This window comes from Hemiscyllium ocellatum, chromosome 19, assembly GCF_020745735.1.
Source record: "Hemiscyllium ocellatum isolate sHemOce1 chromosome 19, sHemOce1.pat.X.cur, whole genome shotgun sequence".
Lineage (NCBI taxonomy): Eukaryota > Metazoa > Chordata > Chondrichthyes > Orectolobiformes > Hemiscylliidae > Hemiscyllium > Hemiscyllium ocellatum.
In genome coordinates this window covers 50,766,236-50,782,456 of record NC_083419.1, presented here as the reverse complement: position 1 = coordinate 50,782,456, position 16,221 = coordinate 50,766,236, and the positions used below count along the sequence as shown (strand labels likewise).

The following is a 16,221-nucleotide window of genomic DNA, read 5'->3' as shown; positions in this document are numbered from 1 at the left end:
AAGAGTTTGAGTTCACATCCGAGCCCACCTCGAGTAAGGTCTCCTTTCTGGGCAGCAGGCTAGGAGAGAGAAGCTGGAGAGAATAGGGGAGATCTGTCTGGTTAATATGGAGCCAGCTCTGGGTGAGTGCAGGGCTCGTTTAAGTAAACGCGGCGCTGAGAGTCAGTCGGAGAGACTATTAATACAGCAGGGGGCACTGTTCCGAGGTGGTGGGTTAAAATGACAGGTATGACAGAAGGAGGCTATTCGGCCCATCGTCTCCACACCGCCTCTTCCAAGGAGCATCATTACCCAGCGCCTCCCTTGCACCTCACCCTATATTCTTGCACACCAGTTCTATTGCAATAACCATCCAATGCTGTCTAGAATGTCTCACTGAACCTGTGTTTCCAGAGCATTGAAAAAGGTTCAGTTTTTTTTTGTTTCTCACATCACCCTCCCTTCTTTTCCACATCTCTTAAATTATTGAGAGTAAAGATTTTTATTCTGCATCATACTGTATATTATCTGGGAGCACTGGACCACTGACTCATCACAATTGTTCGTTTTTTTATTGGCATTGATAATCTGCTTTCATAAGCACAAATATCATTCCAATTGGTAATAATGAAGCCAGGGTAAATTTATAGGTTAGATTATACTTTGCCCATTAGGGAACAATGGCCTCAATAACTTTATGAGCTCCATAACATTAGTCTTCTGTTGGCAACACTAAGTTGAAGCTAACAGTCTTGACTAGCTGCACTTATGACAGCCTGGTTGTTTGAACAGAGCCAAAAAAAAGCTGCAGGTGCTGGAATCCCAGGTAGACCAGCAGGAGGCTGGAAGAACACACCAAGCCAGGCAGGATCAGGAGGTGGAGAAGTCAACACCTCGGGTGTAACCCTTCAGGTTGTTTGAAAGATACACCAAACTAAATCCCAATCTGCTGTCTGCAGTGAACATAAAATATCCTTTGTAGCATTTTGAAGAAGTTTATGGTTTTTTTCAATGTACTGGGTAATATTTAATCCTCCATTGACATTACTCAAACTCAATATACTGTCATTATCGCATTGCTAATTGTGGGGCTTAGAATCTGCAATTGGCAGGTGCTTTTTCTACACTTCAGAAGTCCTTTGCAGGATATTAAAGCACTTTGGGTTGCCCTGATTTTATGAATGGGGTTACCTACATATTTGCTGAATGTAAAGTGCAACAGAATATTAAAAGGAGGCATTTAGGAATGTTATGGACCAGGCCAGGCCCCCTCAAAATATTTCAAGAAAGTAGCCTGGACCCTAATTTTGCTAGTTGTTTTAAGCAGGTGGAATGCAGATATTGCAGCGTAATGCAGTTGGCCCAACCACTTAGTTTTAACCAAAACAGAATTTATTTGCAAGATTACCAAATGAAACACAGACAAAGAGAACAGAACATAGAATAACTTAACCTCTCCAGAAACCCAACAGACTATCCCAACTCAATGATGCTGTTCCATATACTTGCAACAGCCCCCATAAATACCCCTTGGCAAAGAAAAAGGAAATATCCAACACAGGTTAGAGTCATAGAGATGTATAGCAAAGAAACAGAACCTTCGGTCCAATCCGTCCATGCCGACCAGATATCCCAACCCAATCTAGTCCCACCTGCCAGCACCCAGCCCATATCCCTCCAAACTCTTCCTATTCATATACCCATCCAAATGCCTCTTAAATGTTGCAATTGTACCAGCCTCCACCATATCCTCTGGCAGCTCATTCCATACACGTCCCACCCTCTGCGTGAAAAAGTTGCCCCTTAGGTCTCTTTTATATCTTTCCCCTCTCACCCTCAACCTATGCCCTCTAGTTCTGGACTCCCCCACCCCAGGGAAAACACTTTCTCTATTTATCCTATCCATGCCCCTCATAATTTTGTAAACCTCGATAAGGTCACCCCTCAGCCTCCGACATTCCAGGGAAAACAGCCCCAGCTTGTTCAGCCTCTCCCTGTAGCTCAGATCCTCCAACCCTGGCAACATCCTTGTCAATCTTTTCTGAACCCTTTCAAGTTTCGCAACGTCTTTCCGATAGGAAGGAGACCAGAATTGCACGCAATATTCCAACAGTGGCCTAACCAATGTCCTGTATAGATACAACATGACCTCCCAACACCTTAATACTCTGACCAATAAAGGAAAGCATACCAAACGCCTTCTTCACTATCCTATCTACCTGCGACTCCACTTTCAAGGAGCTATGAACCTACATTCCAAGGTCTCTTTGTTCAGCAACACTCCCTAGGACCTTACCATTAAGTGTTTAAGTCCTGCTAAGATATGCTTTCCCAAAATGCAGTACCTTGCATTTATCTGAATTAAACTCCATCTGCCACTTCTCAGCCCATTGGCCCATCTGGTCCAGATCCTGTTGTAATCTGAGGTAACCCTCTTCGCTGTCCACTACACCTCCAATTTTGGTGTCATCTGAAAACTGACTAACTGTACCTCTTATGCTCGCATCCAAATCATTTATGTAAATGACAAAAAGCAGAGGGCCCAGCACTGATCCTTGTGGCACTCCACTGGTCACAGGCCTCCAGTCTGAAAAACAACCCTCCATCACACTCTGTCTTCTACCTTTGAGCCAGTTCTGTATCCAAATGGCTAGTTCTCCCTGTATTCCATGAGATCTAACCTTGCTAATCAGTCTTCCATGGAGAACCTTGTCGAACGCCTTACTGAAGTCCATATAGATCACATCTACTGCTCTGCCCTCCTCAATTTTCTCTGTTACTTCTTCAAAAAACTCAATCAAGTTTGTGAGACATGATTTCCCACACACAAAGCCATGTTGACTATCCCTAATCAGTCCTCGCCTTTCCAAATACATGTACATCCTGTCCCTCAGGATTCCCTCCAACAACTTGCCCACCACCGAGGTCAGGCTCACCGGTCTATAGTTCCCTGGCTTGTCTTTACTGCCTTTCTTAAACAGTGGCAGCATGTTTTCCAACTTCCAGTCTTCTGGCACCTTACCTGTGACTATCGATGATACAAATATCTCAGCAAGAGGCCCAGCAATCACTTCTCTAGCTTCCCACAGAGTTCTCCAGTAACCCGATCAGGTCCTGGGGATTTATCCATTTTTAACCGTTTCAAGACATCCAGCACTTCCTCCTCTGTAATCTGGACATTTTGCAAGATGTCACCATCTATTTCCCTACAGTCTATATCTTCCATATCCTTTTCTACAGTAAATACTGATGCAAAATATTCATTTAGTAACTCTCCCATTTTCTGTGGCTCCACACAAAGGCTGCCTTGCTGATCTTTGAGGCGCCCTATTCTCTCCCTAGTCACCCTTTTGTCCTTAATATATTTGTAAAAATCCTTTGGATTCTCCTTAATTCTTATTTGCCACAGCTATCTCATGTCCCCGTTTTGCCCTCCTAATTTCCCTCTTAAGTACAGTCCTACTTTCTTTATACTCTTCTAAGGATTCACTCGATCTCTCCTGTCTATAGCTGCAAATGTGTTGCTGGTCAAAGCACAGCAGGCCAGGCAGCATCTCAGGAATAGAGAATTCGACGTTTCGAGCATAAGCCCTTCATCAGGAATAAGAGAGAGAGAGCCAAGCAGGCTAAGATAAAAGGTCGGGAGGAGGGACTAGGAGGAGGGGCGATGGAGGTGGGATAGGTGGAAGGAGGTCAAGGTGAGGGTGATAGGCTGGAGTGGGGTGGGGGCGGAGAGGTCAGGAAGAGGATTGCAGGTTAGGAGGGCGGTGCTGAGTTGAGGGAACCGACTGAGACAAGGTGGGGGGAGGGGAAATGAGGAAACTGGAGAAATCTGAATTCATACCTTGTGGTTGGAGGGTTCCCAGGCGGAAGATGAGGCGCTCCTCCTCCAGCCGTCGTGTAGTTGTGTTCTGCCGGTGGAGGAGTCCAAGGACCTGCATGTCCTCGGTGGAGTGGGAGGGAGAGTTAAAGTGTTGAGCCACGGGGTGATTGGGTTGGTTGGTTCAGGCGGCCCGGAGGTGTTCTCTGAAGCGTTCCGCAAGTAAGCGGCCTGTCTCACCAATATAGAGGAGGCCACATCGGGTGCAGCGGATGCAATAGATGATGTGTGTGGAGGTACAGGTGAACTTGTGGCGGATATGGAAGGATCCCTTGGGGCCTTGGAGGGAAGTGAGTGTGGAGGTGTGGGCGCAAGTTTTACATCTCCTGCGGTTGCAGGGGAAGGTGCCGGGGGTGGAGGTTGGGTTGGTGGGGGGTGTGGATCTGACGAGGGAGTCACGAAGGGAGTGGTCCTTGCGGAACGCTGATAGGGGAGGGGAGGGAAATATATCCTTGGTGGTGGGGTCCATTTGGAGGTGGCGGAAATGGCGGCGGATGATACGTTGTATGCGGAGGTTGGTGGGGTGGTAGGTGAGAACCAGTGGGGTTCTGTCTTGGTGGCGGTTGGAGGAGCGGGGCTCAAGGGCGGAGGAGCGGGAAGTGGAGGAGATGCGGTGGAGGGCATCGTCGATCACGTCTGGGGGGGATCTGCGGTCCTTGAAGAAGGAGGCCATCTGGGCTGTGCGGTGTTGGAATTGGTCCTCCTGGGAGCAGATGCGGCGGAGACGAAGGAATTGGGTCTATACCTGACATATGCTTCCTTCTTTTTCTTAACCAAAATCTCAATTTCTTTAGTTATCCAGCATTCCCTATACCTACCAGCCTTCCCTTTCACCCTAACAGGAATATACTTTCTCTGGATTCTTGTTATCTAATTTCTGAAGGCTTCCCATTTTCCAGCCGTCCCTTTACCTGCGCCATCTGCTTCCAATCAGCTTTTGAAAGTTTTTGCCTAGTACAGTAAAAAATGGCCTTTCTCCAGTTTAGAACTTCAACTTTTAGATCTGGTCAATCCTTTTCCATCACTACTTTAAAACAAGTAGAATTATGGTCACTGGCCCCAAAGTGCTCCCCCACTGACACCTCAGTCACCTGCCCTGCCTTATTTCCCAAGAGTAGGTCAAGTTTTGCACCTTCTCTAGTAGGTACATCCACATACTGAATCAGAAAATTGTCTTATACACACTTAAGAAATTCCTCTCCATCTAAACCCTTAACACTATGACAGTCCCAGTCGATGTTTGGAAAGTTAAAATCCCCGACCATAACCATCCTATTATTCTTACAGATAGCTGAGATCTCCTTACACGTTTGTTTCTCAATTTCCCTCTGATTCTTGGGGGGTCTCTCATACAATCCCAATAAAATGATCATCCCTTTCTTATTTCTCAGTTCCACCCAAATAACTTCCCTGGATGTATTCCTGGGAATATCCTCCCTCAGCACAGCTGGAATGCTATCCCTTATCTAAAATGCAAGATAGTTGTCAGACAGAAGAAGGATCAGCATAGACCTGCTTCTTTGGGTCTAGCCACTTCTCAACTGACTGACTGTTACAACCAAACCAAACCAGAGAAAAGCTGAGCTGGGAGAACTGGCCATTTCCCTTTCATTGTATAAGTGATTTTTTTTAAACTTGAAAGCTTTCTCAAGTAGTTATATTATTAATATCCAAAGATGGCTTCATTTTAAAACTCCTTAATCTTAACTTGTTAGTACATTACAATACAGATAAACATTACATTGCCTATAATCATGCAAACATGCACTACTACATGTTGTCCCAGACTGTTGTAATTCTATCACTGAATGCCTACATTTCTCATTCAAGTCTCAACAATGCAGCAGCAATCACATTTTCTCATCCTGCCACATGCGCAATTTTCAAATTGAAAGGCTGTAACAACATGCTCCATCTAAACAATCTGGCATTTTTGACCTTAAATTTCTCCACAAACTTCTATGGATTATGACCAGTGTGTATGACTGTCTCAGATACATTACTGGTAACATAAACATTGAAATGTTGCAATGCCAATGCCAAGCTCAAAGTCTCCTTCTCAACCGTTGAATATTTCTGCTGATGAGTGTTCAATTTCCTGGAGAAATACCCAATAGGTTTTTCTGTCTTCTCATCGTCTTCTTGCAAGAGCACCACACCGGCACCTATATCACTTGCATCGACAGCCACCTTGAATGGCTTTGCATAATTAGGTGTGACTAATACCAGAGCAGTGGTTAACACAGCTTTCAGGCTTTCAAATGCTTTCTAGCAATCCACTATCCACTGAAACAAGCAGACAGAACACATCCAGAAACCCTAGCCACTCTCCCCTGCATCAAAGACATCTCAAAAATGATTGCCAGACTACTCAGACCCCTTGGCATCATGGTAGCCCACAAACCCACCAACACACTAAAACAGCAGCTAATGAACTTGAAAGACCCTATACAGACAACAAGCAAAACAAATGTAATTTACAAAATACCGTGCAAGAATTATAACAAAGACTACATTGGACAAACCAGCAGAAAACTAGCCACCAGGACACATGAACATCAACTAGCCACAAAAAGACATGACTCTCTCTCACTAGTATCCTTACATACAGACAAGGAAGGACACCACTTCGACTGGGACAACACATCCATCTTAGGACAAGCCAAACACAGACATGCACAAGGATTTCTAAAAGCATGGCATTCCAACTGGAACTCTATCAACAAACACAACAAGTTAGATCCCATCTATCAGGAAATGACATCACCACAAGAAATAACATCACCAACCCAAAGAAACCCAAACACATAAATAGAAAGCGGGAATCATGTACACTGCTTAGCCTGAGGCCCACTGAAGATGTTACCTAGTAAGGTGACGAAACGTCTGGAAATGAACCTTCCAGTTCAGCAAGCAAACCTACATCCAGAACCTCAACCTGAGCTACAAATCTTCTCAAAACTCACTAATATTGCCTTTCTTTAGCAATTCAGTGAGTTGAGCAGCGACACTGCTAAAATTTGGCACAAATTTTCGATAAATTCCATTCAATCCCAGGAATTGTAGTACTGCTCTTTTTGTTGATGGTATGGGAAATTACATTTGTTTGCATCCCTTGGGACCATTTGTCTATGTCCAATAATATGGCCCAGGAAGGTGACTTGGTCTTTGGCAAATTAACTTTTAGCCAGGTTTATCACCAAGCCTGTCTCCTGAAGTTGACTAAACAATTTGGATAAATGTTGCAAATGTTTCCTCCATGTGTGACTAAAAATCACCAGGTCATCAATATAAACTACACAGTTGGGTAATCTGGAAATTACTTTATTGGTTAGTCCCTGAAATGTAGCTGGCACATTTTTTTGTACTGAACGGCATGACTTAAAACTGATACAGTCCATTCGCCAATATGAAAGCCAAAATTGTCTTTGCTCTTTCTGACAAAGGTATCTGCCAGTATCCTCTGAGCAAGTCCAACTTAGAAATATAAGTTGTTTGTCCCACCTTTTCAACACAGTCTTCCAAATGCAGAATCAGATATACATCAGTCTTTGTAACTGCAGTCACTTTGCAGTAGTCCACACATAACTGTTGGGTATCATCTGGTTTTGGTACCATTATTATGGGTGAGCTCCAGTCATTGTAACTCACTTTGATTATGTCGTCTTGGAACATTTGTTCAATCTCCTTTTGAACCTGTGCCAACTTTAGAGAGTTATGCCTAGAAGGATGTTGTTTAATTGGAACAGCATTTTCAACATCTACTTCATGCATACTTAGGTTAGTACTTTCCAGTTTATTTCCACATATCTCTCCATGTGATAGTATTAACTCTTTCAGGTCATTTTGATTTTCCTCTGGAAGGTAACTCAATAACTTATCCCACATTATGGCAACTTCCTCATTGATCAATGTAATTTGAGGAATGTCCAATTCAGAATCCTTGGAACTTGATTCTTCACTCTGTGTTGTAACCAATAATGTTTTTGAATTTTAGCTTGAGCTTTTCTCATTCCTAGATAACTCCCTAGAAGTAGCTCATGCACCACTCACAACATCTCCATTCTATAACCCACGGGCAGTATGACTTGATGAACTTCTGACCATTTCTCATCTGCCTGAATATGTGCTGGTCTCCATGTCCTCATTAAGACATCATTTTAAAGATAGTAGCATTCGAGGATACATTGGGATTCTTTCTCCATGTAAGCTGTTTGATACAATTGCTTACATTTTTCATGTTTCTTCTGTAACTCAGTTAATTTATCTGAGCTGAAGATGTCTGCTTTGTCATCTATCTGCTCCTAGCTTGTCCCAACCCATCTAATCAAACAGGATCTCTGCTAATTTCACTTCAACTTTCTTATCTGTTCTCTTTGATCTCTCGTATTTCAACTGGTGACTTTGTGACCTTGTTACCACACAGTCTGTGAAAATCCCAGGATATGTGTCCTGCAATAGTTCAGTTGCCTGAGTTTCCACTGGCTTTTCAACCACAGTAGGCAGCACTCCTACCTGTGAACCAGTTATATCATTACCAAGGACAAATTGTATTCCTGGAGCTGAGAGTCTGTCCAGTACCCATACCACAACGTCTCCACTCTTCACTGGGCACTCTAACCTCACTTTACATAATTGAGCACTACTTGCCTCACCATGAATTCCCATTACTAGTCCCTTTGCTGGCAGTGGTCTTTCAGACATACATATCTCCTCATCTTTCAACATCAAAGATTGAGAGGATCCTGTATCTCTTAATATTGTAACCTCTTTACCTGCAGCTCCTGGCCTGTGCAAATAAACTTTACCTTCACAGACTGTATGGTTTAAGAAGATCTGGCGCATTCTTCTTAAACAACCTCCAACCAGCTTGTACGTTCTGATGCAACTTTCCAGCCTCCACTGTGCTTTCCATTACTACTCCAATAGATTTCACTGGCTTATCCTGTTTTTCTACAGCTGGCTTCCCAGTGTTCTTTCTAACCCACCAATACTGTGATTTCATGTGTCCTGCTTTATTGCAGTGAAAATACCAGAACTTTTTAACTTCTCTTTCCGCTTCATAGGTTTCCTTTTTACCATGTCCTAAGTTATCCTTATGATCTTCACCGAGATCTATCTTTCTTTTTCCACGCGAGAATTTCTCTTTTCCCCAATTTCTATCCCTCACGGATTGAAATTGATTCTGGAAGCCAAACTTTGATTTATGGACCAGCTCATAATCATCAGCCATTTCAGCTGCTAATCTTGCCATTTTAACTCTCTGCTCTTCCACATGAGTTCTCACTATTTCAGGAAGTGAATTTTTTAACTCCTCCATAATAACTGTCTCTCTAAGAGTGTAATAGGTTTGCTCTATTTTTAATCCCGTTATACACCTGTCAAAATCACTGTGTTTGATCCTTTTAAACTCAGTGTAGGTTTGCCCAGGTCCCTCCGTAGATTCCTGAAATGTTGTCTGTAGGCCTCTGGCACAAGCTCAAATGCACTTGAGTTGGCTTTTTTCACCTCCTCATACACCCAACATTCCTCCTGTGATAGTGAAGCAAATACTGCACTAGCTCTACCTAGGTGTTTTGGTTGGATCAACAAAACCCACATGGTCACCAGCCACCGCATTTGTTTAGCCACTATTTCAAATGAGATGAAAAAGGCTTCCAAATCTTATTCATCAAATTTAGGCAATGTCTGAATATATTTAAACAGATCCTCACCAGGCTTTGAGTGACCATGGGTTTGCTCATCCTCAGTAAGCTTACCTTCAGCCTTCATCTCCATCCTTTGAAGCTGACTTTCCTGTCTAACTGAAAATGTGTTGCTGGAAAAGCGCAGCAGGTCAGGCAGCATCCAAGGAACAGGAGATTCAACGTTTCGGGCATAAGCCCTTCTTCAGGAATTCCTGAGGAAGGGCTTATATCCGAAACGTCGAATCTCCTGTTCCTTGGATGATGCCTGACCTGCTGCGCTTTTCCAGCAACACATTTTCAGCTCTGATCTCCAGCATCTGCAGACCTCACTTTCTCCTCGAAGGTTTCCTGTCTAACTGCCAATTTCTGAAGTTCAAACTCCCTCTTTCTTCCTTTCCTTTCTCTCCTTTTCTCGCTCTCCTCTCTATCTCTCTTTTTCTTTTTGTTCTACTAAAGCAATGCTGTCCTTTTCTTTTTGTTCTGCTAGGGCCTTTCGCCCTTTTCTCTTTCCTCTGCTTTTAATGATAATTCAAACTGTTTCATTCCTGTTGCCATTTCCTTGTCGTTTGCCTCTAACTCAAACTGCTTCATTTTCAATTGAACTTTACCCATCTCTAAAGATTCTGCTGGTGTTTCCAGGAAATTGAAATGCTGAGCTATTGCTGTAATTATCTCTCCTTTCCTTATGGAGGTAACTCCAACTCCTCTTTGCCTGCTATTCCCAGCAGCTTGGCCTTAACCACCTTTTGTAAAACCCCCAAGGTCACTTTTTCCACCCCCAGAAAACTCTTGGTGACTGAAAGATCCATTGCCTTCCCAACCATTGTTTAAACCAACCAAAATCAACACCTGGAACAAAAAATGCTAACACCTACCACTCGCTGCCTTTGACTCCAGCAACCCTAATCCCAATTTGGAACTATAGAACGAATCCCGCAAAGAGCCCCCAATCTGTTTTGGTCCGGGCCAGACCCCTCAAAACATTTCAAGAAGGTAGCCCAGACCTAACTTTGCTAGTTGTTTTAAGCAGGTGTAACATGGATATTCCAGGAGGGATGCAGCTGGTCATACCACTTAGTTTTAAACAAAACAGAATTTATTTGTAAGAGTACCAAATGAATCACAAACAAAAGAGAACAGAATATATAATAACTTAACCTATCCAAAAACTCAACAGACTATCCCAATTTAATGATGCTGTTCCAAACACTTGCAACAATCCCCATAAACATTCCTTTGCAAAAAAAAAGGAAACATCCAATGCAGGTTCTGGCAGGAGAGATGTCAGAGAGAGGGAGGATCAGCATGGACCTGCTTCTTTGGGTCAAGTAGCTTCACAACTGACTGCATGCTAAACCCATACCAAACCAGAGAAAAGCTGAAATGGGAGAACTGGCCACTTCCCTTTCATTGTATAAGTGTTTTTTTTAAAACTTGAAAGCATTCCCAAGTAGTTAAACCCAGACTTTTCAGAAGTGCTGATTTTACAACCTCTCTGCAAAAAAAACGTCAAGGATGGGAGAGGCTGAAGCGGTTTGGGCTGTTTTCCCTGGAGCGTCGGAGGCTGAGGGGTGACCTCATAGAGATTTACAAAATTATGAGGGGCATGGATAGGATAAATAGACAAAGTCTTTTTCCTGAGGTCAGGGAGTCCAGAACTAGAGGGCATAGGTTGAGGGTGAGAGGGGAAAGATAAAAGAGACCTAAGGGGCAACCTTTTCATACAGAGGGTGGTATGTGTATGGAATGAACTATGAGAGGAAGTGGTGGAGGCTGGTACAATTGCAACATTTAAGATGGGTATATGAATAGGAAGGGTTTGGAGGGATATGGGCTGGGTGCTGGCAGGTTGGACTAGATTGCGTTGGGATATCTGGTTAGCATGGACGGGTTGGACCAAAGGGTCTGTTTCCATGCTGTACATCTCTATGACTCTATGACATAACCTTGTTAAAGGAGCAGCATTGTCACACGAAACATTTTGAGCATAATCTTCAGTTCATAAATTACACGACGACCCTCATGTGTTTTTTTCTCCCACAAAAATAATGTAGTAAGTCCAGAAAGTACATTTAAGTACAAATTTGTTATGTTTGGTTCGACATTATGAATGTGATAAAGCTAAAACTAATATGCTGGCATAATTATACAGCCTGCTTTTAAAAATTACATTTTATCATCAGCACAATATCCAAGAAAGTTATTCACTGAGTCTGGAACGGGGCACAGAGGACAGCTTTCCGCATCATGGAGCTCCAGTATTCTGAACTGTACATTGGACTTTTGAACAGCACTAAACTTTCCCGGGCCAAACATTTCCTTCTCAATGAATAACATCAACAACAGACTTGCTATTCTTTTATTTCTTGCTGTTTGTGAAATCTTGCTTTGTCATTCTCTGTAATAATATCAATTGCATTCTTGATACATTTCAGAGATGCAAGTTTTTATTTCCTTAGAAACATGATCAAGACAATACTTAAATCCTCTGAAATTTACATTCCAATGAAAACTTCTATTTGAAGCACCCATAAAGCCCCCATTATATTGACACTAAACAAGTTCTGCATGTTTACAAATTTGTCCAGAGTTATAGAGTCACAGAGATGGAAAAAGAGAATTTTGACAATAAAACAAATTGTTTAAAGCAATTACCCCACTGTAAAGTGAGCAAACTAATGAAACACCATAAATGCAAGAACAGCAACATACATATGCGTTTGGAATATGAAAATTCATGTCTTTAACTACAGCACTATAGCTACACATGACCAGTCCCTCAAAATGTAAAAATGTATTATTCATGGCATGTTCTTGTAATCTGGGTGTTAGAAGCCCAAATTTAAATTTATGCTCCATTATGTTTCTATTTGTGACAATGTTTACTTGTTATGTGAACCTCCTAACATGGTATTGTCTTTGGAAGAGACAAGTATAAGGATATATTTCAAGAGTGTCCTGGCACAAAGTGAAGTGCTCATTCGGAGAGCTGGTGCAGACCCAATGTGCAGAATGGCCTCCTCCTGCACTTTAATGTCTCAGTGATCCTTTAATAGTCTGAATTACTGCACAACAAAATACTTGTAGCCTAGACCTAAGTATGTCACTGCCATTCTATTGCCTGCCTACATTGAGGCTTTGTCTTAATCAAACTGTTTTGCAGAGGTGCAGATTGTTCACTTTTAATGTCTGCTTATAGAAGCGGACTGGAAATGAAAGAAAAAAAATGCATGCACTAAAATAACTGAAGTACAAACAATTAAGTACTCTTAACTTTTTTTTAACCAGTATACGAAAACGATTACTTACAAATCTGTGGTTGGGGTGTTGGTGGTTTCAGTGAACTAGACGTTCACTCATCTCTATCAGGATGTGCTGACAATCCTATTTTCTTCATAAGTGAAGTAGGTGATCCAAAATGCAAAGACATGGTGCTTGGATGGCACAACATGGATGAGTTTATGCAATGTGGCTGCTGGCAGGTCATTTGTATGTATGTAGAACCGGCTTGAGGTCAGCACTGAGCAGACTCAAACAAAGACATTACAAAGTTGGCAGACAGTCAAGGCTTATCACACCAAATCTCTCCAAAACCATATCCAGCATATTACATTTGGACCATGCAGGTGGCAAAAATGAATCACAGATCTGTACAGATGACCCAAGATGAAAGCATAATCCCAACCCAGTATACTTCAATCTAACTCCAATTTGCCCTCCTGGAACATCTGATCAAAACATCAAAACCAGAAACAACCTCATTAACCAAACTTATGTGATCTACTTGGGGTACTGTTGCCACAACACTCTGGATTTAGCATTTGTCCTATCCTCCTTTGCAACAGGGTGCTGCATACCTGTCTCGTAAAGGTTATCTCACACACATGTCTTGTGGGTTCTCAGCTAAAGACAACAATGCGCATTGTCACTCAATACCTCTGCTAAACACCTCTCCCCGGCTTCCTGTCCTCAAAAAGATCCCTTTCCCACACAGCCACTGACTGATAAAAACCCACAAGTTGGTTAAATGCATACATGCTGCATCTCACACAACTCTGTGATAACCTTGTCAATCCATCTACTGCCTGCTTTCCATCCCAAATCCCCATCCGAAGCAAGCCTCCTGAGCAAGACTCCACCAACCGACACCCCTTGGATTAAAGAATGGAAAACATGGGAAGTCACTAACAAATTCTTAATGACAAACTTAATCTGTTAAATAGCAAACTTTGAACTACCTTGGTAAGATTTATCCTTACTGAACAGATTCAGAACAATACAACCACTGGGGCCTTGGTACAAATCCTTTCTAGGCTTGTGAAGAGGCACAGACAATTCTACAAATTACTGAGGAGTAGCCCCTCTACAGACTGAGGGGCAGATGAATCACTTTAATCTCAACAAATCAGGAGACTATCACTTGGTTTCAGCGATTTGCTTTTGCTGAATAAATAAAGTAAACAGAATGGCTTGTTGTAAGAGCATTATCAAAGTATAGATGAGTCACCCTTATATCAGCATTGTACAGGAATAAAGTTCACCATAAACAGTGTTCAACACCTCATAAAAATACAGCTGAAATGCTGTTTCGATTTGATTCCCCTGAATAGTGTAATCAATCTCCTGTCTTTACCCTTTCTTTCTCTGGCTCTGTTTTTTGATCTGTGTCATCATCCAGCTCCCATTCTCCGTCTCTCTCTGCCACTCAATGTGTCTGTCACTTTTTCTTTCTCTTCTCCCATCTGTCGTAGATGTTTTCCTCAAAACTGTTTCATTTAGCAATTCCATTCCCTAAAGTGCAAAATCTTGAAGATAGAAACAGCTTGCAAACTTTATTCACAACAGTCATGTGTAAGAACAATACTTTGAAGTGTGTAAGAGAAAGCAGTTTTAAATGAGAGTTTGTATACAAGGTCAAGGTTTATACAATTGTTATAGCATTATAGCAATGCTTGTTTGGTATGGTTTGTCAGGGAATGAAAGATCTGTAAATTATGTTGGATCAGAAAAAGGTAGTATGACATAACTTGTCATAGCAAGACAGCTCTTTAATCATTGCTCCATTCAGCATCAGTGATGTCAGGGTAAAGTTTGACTGCAATGTGTTTGCTTTGTTCCTGAGGAACACACTGGGATGATTGAGAACCCCTTTCAGAGCTGAACTTGCAGTGATCTGTAAATTTAGTAAGAATGTTTCAGACAATTTGGTGTTATTAACCTTCAGTTTCAGAGGGAAATGAATGGTCTACACTTTAAGATGAAGTCACCCGTTCATAGATTTTGAAGAGGTGATTTATATCAGAGTACTTTAGCCCCTTGAAGAAAGTTACTCCAGACAAGATGGATCGTTTTTCCGTTTTGTTTGGTTTGCAACTAACAGTTAACAGGCAGCAGCTCACATTAATTTCTAGATTTCTGAGCTGACCAAGTTTTAAAGATTTCAGTACATGTGCTGTAACTTAGTAATGAACCATCAGGGGTCCATTCTGAGTATGCTAGAGGGGTGGATACTAGTTTAGTTGGTAAGCTGCTGAACAGCTTGACTACTCCCATCCTGGACACTATTCAGCTTCTTCAAAATTGATGCCCTGCAGCCAGCCAGAAAAGTGATAACAAACCCATTCTAATTTGAGCCTCATATATGAAGATCCTTTAAAAAATTAGATTAGATTACTTACATTTTTTTTAGATTAGATTACTTACAGTGTGGAAACAGGCCCTTTGGCTCAACAAGTCCACACTGACCCGCGACCCACGCATACATTTACCCCTTACCTAACACTACGGGCAATTTAGCATGGCCAATTCACCTAACTTGCACATTTTTGGACTGTGGGAGGAAACCAGAGCACCCGGAGGAAACCCATGCAGACACAGGGAGAACATGCAAACTCCACACAGACAGTCGCCTGAGGCGGGAATTAAACCCGGGTCTCTGGCGCTGTGAGACAGCAGTGCTAACCACTGTGCCACTGTGTCGCCCACTTAGTCCCCATAAATCTGGATGTAAACCACTTATTACCTGAATACCCTGCCCGATCTAATAGCATTGGTGTTAATGTGGCTGGTACAAATCAGCATCTCTCCAATGGTAAGGTAAAGGCTGCTTATGATTGGGCTATTGGCAGTTATGAGGAGAGGTCTTGTCTTTGTCTTGTTTATGACGGCCATCACTTGTTATGCATTGGCACGACTGTCCCCAATTATTTGTTAGTCCAAACTGGGATTTTATTCCTGCTTCTGTTATGGGTTACTTTCACTATTGGAGGAGTGGGGAATGATGCTGAAGATGATTGAATATTGGCCTGATAAAAACAGCGCACCGTCTCTGCAAGCAAGCCAGACAGCAACAGAACTGCTATCGTGTACAGAATGTCTTCTTGTTGCAGATGCAGAAAATATTTTTGGAAAACCTGTTGCATATAAATGCAGCTACTCTATAGAAGAATAATCTCCCTTTACATTGCATCGGGAGGATCCCAAGAGGAATAGGTTCTATAATTGACCTGAAAGTGCACCTATTTTCAGAAGTTAAATCTTGTGACCTTAAACGCCAACTCGCATCCAACTGCAAATAAACACATTTTATATAACAGGCGACCTGGCCTTGAAAATATGTGTGTTCTGTAAACACATTTGCCATATCTCAATAATAGTTTAGGTTGTTGCCTTTTT

General features: G+C 42.2%; 1 protein-coding gene across 2 annotated transcripts in view; it reads left to right on the top strand.

Annotated features, from left to right (window-relative positions):
• Positions 1 to 16,221, top strand: part of LOC132824974 (proline-rich protein 5-like) — a 128,063-nt gene that overhangs the window by 928 nt on the left and 110,914 nt on the right. Inside the window, exon 1 of one of the 2 annotated variants that reach the window (XM_060839906.1) lies at positions 69 to 122. The exons of the other annotated variant lie outside the window; for it this stretch is intronic. The gene's annotated coding sequence lies outside the window, so the exon portion shown is untranslated. Of the gene's footprint in view, positions 1 to 68; positions 123 to 16,221 lie in introns of those variants that run through there. 2 annotated transcript variants of the gene reach the window in all.